This window comes from Canis lupus, chromosome 30 (assembly GCF_003254725.2).
Source record: "Canis lupus dingo isolate Sandy chromosome 30, ASM325472v2, whole genome shotgun sequence".
NCBI lineage: Eukaryota > Metazoa > Chordata > Mammalia > Carnivora > Canidae > Canis > Canis lupus.
Genome location: NC_064272.1, coordinates 10344503 through 10352433, shown reverse-complemented (window position 1 = coordinate 10352433; position 7931 = coordinate 10344503).

Here is a 7931-nt window from a genome sequence, read left to right as displayed (position 1 = left end):
CATCTTGCTGGACTTAGGATGACATAGAATCTTCTCTTCCTAAATATTTTTATTAACAACTTTGCATATAAGTGAATGGGAAAGGTTATTAATATGAAAAAACTGAGTAGTAAATACAAACTTAAGTGCAGAGGGCAACGTTGATTCTGTTAGATGAAGGCTTCCAGAAGAAGACAGGCAACTTACTGAGACTATAAGAGCCCTTTCTTGGAACATTACCAGGTATGGACATGAATGAACCCTGGGAAATAAAGGGCTTACTAGCTAGGCATCTGGCAAGGCTATGGGTGGGCCAGATATTAAGTAACTGGGAGGAATATGATCAGAAGGAGAAAAGACTGCTCTGTATTTCTTATTTGTAAATTCACTACAGGCTACCTCTAACTTGCAGGAACACATCTAAGCAGAACATTGATGAAATGAGTGTTTTTGGCTATGTAGTAGTTCTAGAATTCTAACCTAAAGGACTTAAAAGCCCAGGTTATAACTTTCATTATGCTACCTCCCTGATGGTGCCATCAAACATTATTTCATTAGTTTTGGCGGGGGAAAAGGTGGGGGAGCAAGGATTGTCAAAAGAGTGTGGATGTATGCCAGACCTAAATTAGTAGTGCAGTGGTGCCTATTCTCTCGAGCACTGCCCCGTATGGTGCATTATGAGTAATTGGGCTTGTTGTCTCCAGAGAAATTACCCACATTTTCTGTAAGTGATTACCGGATTAAGCATGCTCTCCACCTTTAACCCTATTCATGCATCATACTCAGTTAAGGAATTATTTTGCTTCTCAAGCTCTACTCATTAGAACACTTAGAAGTTTTGTCAGCAACATTTACTCTGAGCCTCTGGAGCAACACTCAGTATAGACTAGTGCTGGATTCCAGTTTCTTAACAGTAATTAGAGATGTGGACGGATTGAGGACTGAAGTTGGACAATGATTTTCACCTCTCCAACTCAACTCTGCATATTTTTGTTCTAAAATTCGAGTACAGAGTTGTTATGGTTATGAAAGTTAATGAGAGGCTTTTTTCCTCATTTGGTGATTGTACTTCTTTTTAGACCAGAAAAACTAGTTAAGGAAATAAGGAGAGTTTCTTTTTTTTTTTTTTAATTATTTATTTATTCATGAGAGACACAGAGAGAGAGAGAGGCAGAGACACAGGCAGAGGGAGAAACAGGCTCCATGCAGGGAGCCCGACATGGGACTTGATCCCAGGTCTCCAGGATCATGCCCTGGGCTGAAGGCGGCACTAAGCCGCTGAGCCACCAGGGCTGCCCCGGAGAGTTTCTTATTTTGAATCTCTATTCTGTCAGGGTCTCAAAAACAGTGTATCATACCATTGAGGATATAAAAACAAAGCTAAGAACAATTTTTCTAGGATATGTTCTTAAAGGCCAGTGCTGTCACTTCTTTGTGTGCTTTCTGGATTTTACCACTGACTGTCGATTTTTCATCTTTCTGCAAATTTAATTCTCCTTAGTAATGTTAAGAAATTGACATGTAACGGGTATGTTCCAGTGCCCAGGCATTGTTTGATCTTCTCTTTCTATGATCTCAGGCCTTGAAGTCTTGGTTTATTCTCTATGCATTTGTGGTCCCAAACCCAACCTTGAGCAATCTATGCCTACTCTGGGACCCATCCCCCATGACATCTTTTGGAAAACACTCTCATGTGGCAGCCCCAAATGTAGTGGGAGATAAACCTGTGCTCTTTGGAGAATCTGGTGAATAAGAGAAGAACAAGTCACTAAGATGAGTTCTTAATCATAGGGACCATCCAATAATGTCTAGTGTGACATTAAAACTAAACTCAGTTTTTTGACTGCAGTAATGAAGGAGATGTAATATAGCATTAAGCTGGCAAGGAAGGTCATGGGTTCTGGCTAATCATTTTTGGACTTGATGTTTAAAGAGAAAAGGAGGGATCCCTGGAGGGCTTAGCAGTTTAGTGCCTGCCTTTGGCCCAGGGCGTGATCTCCTGGAGTCCCGGGATCGAGTCCTGCATCGGGCTCCCTGCGTGGAGCCTGCTTCTCCCTCTGCCTGTATCTCTGCCCCCCTCCCCCTCTGTGTCTCTCATGAATAAATAAAATCTTAAAAAAAATAAAGAGAAAAGGAAAATATGTAGAGCAGAAATTATGGAACTTACAATCACCCTCAGAGGAGATCGAGATTTCCTTGGATGTTAATAATTATGTAGTTAAACAAAAGATTTCTGTCATTCCATAGTTTAAATACTGTTCACTTATCTTTCTTGGTCAATGACTTAAGGCACTTGGTTGGGAAGGGGCAGAGTTCCTTGACTGGGAAGAAATTGGGTCTGTCTAGTTCACTTTGCTTTCCCCAACACAGTAGATCCTTAATAAATACTTGTTGGATGGAGGTCCAATCTGACACTCAAATAAATTATATCTGAATATTACTGTGGTGCATACCATTCACAAATGGATGTCAAAATTCATTTAATTAGTGTGTGTGGGAATACTAAGGTTTTAAAGACCTCCTGTCTAAGAGTTTTTAAAATTCAATAGTTTTAACCTGGGTAAAAGTGGTAGACTTCCTGGTAGACTCCTAGCTTTATAGATTACACCCAAACCTTCTCCCTGGTAGCAATTTCCAGCTGATCTTCATGCCCTTTTGCTCAACAATGGATTATGGTTACCCCATATCCTTTGCAAATGAAGTGAGCTTACTTTGCCAAAAGGCTAATCTGTGGATGTAGGAACATGCAATTAAATGTGCTCATGAGCACATACACACAGCATCTTGCTAGGATGTGGTGATGCTTCACTGGGCATGATTTGGTGTGCAACTCAAAGTTTAATGTAGGGAGAGGAAAAACTACCCTAATATTTGTTTGAAAAGTCTTTTGCCATCTAAATGGCAGTCTAAAGCTAGAAAATAAATTGTAAATTTAGAATATACACTACATTCTGTTTTTTCTCATTCCCTAGTCTTTGTCCACATTTTTAGGCTTTTCATTAGAGCCTCTGAACATCTGATTCATATATCAGAAAAAGTTAGCAAAGCAGATCTTTCTTATGTATGGATATATCAACTTAAGCAGTACTTAAGAGGAAGAAACCAACTTTGCCGTCACCCTGCCTTCCCCCAAAAAACTCAACTGAAAAAGCAGTCTAGACCTCAGTCCACTGAATTTAAATTTGGACAACTGAGTCCAACTAACAATTTTTTTTTGAGAGGGAGAGAAGGGGAGAAGGGGGGTGTCAGAGGGGCAAGAGAGGGAGAGAGAGAATCTTAAGCAAATTCCACACCCAGCATGCCTAACTGACTGATCCATCCAGATACCCCCAACCAAGAATTTTTATCTCCAGGGCACAACACATAGTAAATGTTCAATTATGTCACATGATGAATAGATATATGTTTGATTCAGGCTAAAATTAGTAATACATAGTGAATTGTAATGTTAAGATCAGTAAGTATCCTCAGAAAATAAAAATATATTGTAAAGTCATAGTAATTGATTTGACATTGATGCCAGAATAAACAAATAGATTGAAGGCACAAGGAATTCAAGAATAGATTGCATAGTAAAGTGACATTGAGACCAGTGATGAACAGCTGGACTCTTAAGTATATGTATGATTTGGGACTAGTTGGCTAATAATTTGTGAAAAGTGTTATCAGCTTCCTACTTCTCACAAATCGAAGGCATAAATTCCAGATGGATTAAGACTAAATTGAAAAACAGAGCCGAACTAAATATGAGCATGAGAACAAGTATAAAAGAATATGTTTATAATCTTAGGTTCAGGAAAGGCCTGAAAGGACATATACTTTTAAACAAAGTTGTTTTTTTTTTAATCTTTTGTTTGTTTTTAATCTGATAACTCTATTCATTTAGAACTTCAGGACGATAAGAAAATATATTATTCTTTTTTTCTCAGGGTGAGGTTATAGGAAAACTTTTTTTTCCATTTTTCATTCAGTCCCTAGAATTAAGATGCATGTGACTCATTCCTCTGTTTCTCAGTACTAGTTTCTGAGATAGGTTAACAATGGGAAATTTGGATAATGTAAAGTGGAGCTTTCAATTGACCATAACAACTCATTCATTCATTCATCCATTCAATATTTAGTATTCTAAGCAGGATCAGTGAACCAAATAATCCCTTGCAGAATTTGTAGCCTAGCAAAGGGAGACAAGAAACTAAACAACAAAGATAATAAATACATTACATATTATATTAGAAGTGATAAGTACTGTGGGAAAAAATTATAGTAGGATAAGGAAGATCAGGGGTGCATGGGGACAGGGGTAACAGGTTACAATAACTAAAAAGGGTGGACAGAGTCACTCTCATGGAGCCATGAAATTTGAAATGGTAATAGAGTTAGCTAAGAAGATTATTAGGGAAAGTATTTCAGGCAGAGGAACTAGCCAGAGCAAAACTCCCAAAGAAATTCATTGTAAGAACTTTAGCTTTGATATGGGTAAAAAAGGGAGTTGTGTAAGGTTTTGGATGATAACTATTTGACTCATATTTTTTAAAGATTTATTTATTTGAGAGATTAGAACATATGTATGGGGGGAGGGGCAGAGGGGAAGGGAGATGCAGAGGGAGAGAATCTCAAGCAGACTCACTGCCAAGCATGGAGCCCAACATGAGGCTCAATCTGAAGACCCTGAGATCATGACCTGAGCCAAAATCAAGAGTCAGACACCCAACCGAGACACTCAGGGGCCCCCATTTCACACACATTTTTAAAGGATCCCTTTGGACATGGTAAGAGGAATAGATTGTAGGAGGCCAAGAGTAAAAGCAGGGAGACCTGCTGGAAGGCTGTGCAGTAGTAAAGGTGAAAGATGATGTGGATTCAGCTGCAATGGTGAAAAATGGTGGGATTGGGGTATATTTGAGCCAACAAAGTTACCTAATGGATTGGGTATGGAATATAATGAAAAGGGAAGAGTAAGGGTGAGCTCCAAGACCTTAGTCCTAAGGAACTGGAAAGTTGGAGTTGCCATCACGAGCAGGTGCTGCAAATTTGTGGAGGTGGGAGGAGGTTAGGTCAGGAGTTCAGGTTGGATATGTTAACCTTGTGATCTCAGACATCCAAACGGAGAGTCACTTACTAAAATATCTATTTTATAACCTCTCTTCCCAACCTCTACATTCACTCACTTTTTCCTTTGCTTTCTGTAAATAACCAGACCAAACATAGGAATAGGACTGGTAAATAAAAATGGCTGAATTGGAAACACAAACTGTAGCTTGAAGAATAAGAGGGGCCCACATCTGGCTGCTCCTGGCTCCCAGAGCACTTCTCAGAGCTACTTTCATTCAGATCCACTGTCTTGGATTTTTTTTTTCTTATTTTAATGGCTTTCCCTATTAATATTTACTATGCATACTGTGTAATCTCCATTAGTAGCTTTTTCAAAAAATCCAGAATCTGACATTCCCTCTGTTGACAAGCCTCATCCCCTGCTATGCCTCCTCCTCCTATCCCAGTTAAATGGAATTACACCTCGGTCCCCAGGTACCTCCATTCCTTTATTTCCAGTGTTCTCCCTGTGGGACTCTTGATACTGCTTTCCTTACCTTACTCTTACACCATCTCAACCTTGTATATACAAGTCCTACTTGACTTTCAAAGTTTATCTTTAAAAAAAATTTATTTGTTTGAGAGAGAGCACAGGTGGGTGGGGCAGGAACAGAGGGAGAGGGACTCTCAAGCAGACTCTGCTGCTAAGCGAGGAGCCCAACCTGGGGCTTGATCCTATAACCCTGAGATCATGACTTGAGCCAAAATCAGGAGTAGGATGTTCAAACAAATGCACCACCCATGCACCCCTCAAAGTTTATCTTTGAAAAACATTCCATGATTTCAATACCCCTGCCCTTTCAGATGGATTACTCTTCTGTATTGCAATAGCACCTTGTAAATATCCTCCATATTGCACTTACCATATTGTGTTATAATCTGTTTTCTAATCTATCTTTTCACTGCAGATTTAGCTCCTTGTGAGCAGGGATAGTATCCTATTCATTGTTGTATTCTCAGCACCTGAAACTATAAATATTGAAACTGAACAAGGATCTCTCATTGTGAGTGTTTAACTTCTTGGAGCCAGTCCTTTCTCATACCCCTTCTATATAATAAATCTTGTGCCACTGGCTTCCTAGGGAAAAATAGAGAAACATCAGTGAAGAATAATACGATGATACCAAGAAAACCCACAAGCTCCTGTCATGCAAGCCTGTGCCCTTGGTCATTAAGAAAGAATCATCCAAGGCAGTCTGGGTGGCTCAGCGGTTTAGCACCGTCTTCAGCCCAGGGCGTGATCCTGGAGACCAGGTATCAGGTCCCACGTTGGGCTCCCTGCATGGAGCCTGCTTCTCCCTCTGCCTGTGTCTGTGGCTCTCTCTGTGTGTCTCTCATGAATAAATAAATAAAATCTTAAAAGAAGAAAGGAAGAATCATCTAGATTATACACAGCTCTGATTATACACATCTGTTTTAAGGAACCTGCTTTTTCCATCTCCCACTCATACCTGATGGGTAGTAACAAAGATAAGTAATCACAGAGATAGTGAATTTTTTGTATTATCTTGTAGAAGATCAGTATTTTAATCACATTTTAACTATTAAGAAGATCCACTCGGTAGTGACTTGAACCTGCAACTGACCCTCTAGCCCAATATACTTTGAATTTTTCAACTTGGGTTAAGACTCACCTATGGCCACCTTTGGTTTGAGCTAGCCACCTAGACTCGTACTAGCATTGATTCAGCTAGAATACAGTACAACGCATGGTTTCTATATCCTGCTGTGTTACCCAACAGTTCATTTAAAAATACCTATTGTCATTTATATATGACATATATGCTCATTATAGAAATATTTTTAAAAGCAAAATCTGCTATATTTAAACATTTTCTAAGACTTGCCAACCATGCTGGGGTTGCACTGTTTGCTTTCTCACAAGTTCTGGATAAAAATTCCTCATACCACCACAAAGAAAGTTAATCTCAGGGGAATAAAATCAAGTTGTCGATAGTTCTTGAGCATGCCTTGTTCAGCTGGTGTCTACATGACAATTTCGCAGCTGATGAATTCCTCTTTGATAAGTGATTGCCTTCTCTTGCCTACATCTGATACGAATGTCAAATCCCTAAATTTACTAAGATTATGAAACTAAAAGATAGATTATTTTTCCCTTTTTATGATTTTATTTTTTTTAAGATTTTATTTATTTATTAATGAGAGACACACAGAAAGAGAGAGGCAGAGACATAGGCAGAGGCAGAAGCAGGCTCCATGCAAGGAGCCTGACGTAGGACTCCATCCCGGGTCTCCAGGATCATGCCCTGGGCTAAAGGCGGCGCTAAACTGCTGAGCTACCTGGGCTGCCATTTTTCCCTTTTTTTTTTTTTTTTAAATAAGCTCCATGCCCACTGTGGGACTTGAACTCAGGATCCTGAGATCAAGTCACATGTTCCACCAACTGAGTCAGCCAAATGTCCCATTGTGGTATTATTCATACCATTTTTTAAAGATTTGTATTTGTTTTATTTATTTATTCATGACAGAGAGAGAGAGGCAGAGACACAGGCAGAGGGAGAAGCAGGCTCCACGCAGGAAGCCCGATGCGGGACTCGATCCCGGGTCTCCAGGATCACACCCCGGTCGGAAGGTGGCACCAAACCGCTGGGCCACCGGGGCTGCCCCCATTTTTATTTATTTATTTATTTTTTACAAGAGAAGAAATACTATCTGAAAAATCAGATCTGGGAAGACCCAAGGAAAAAATGGCATGCAAGTGAAGAACTAAAGAAGAGAAGTAAAATACAAACCTGAGGAGGACAACAAATGTATGGTCATTGGCAACATGAATTCAATCATCCTGAAGAAGTAACTAGACAGAACTGTGACAAAAGTTCATGCTGGACAACTAACCAATA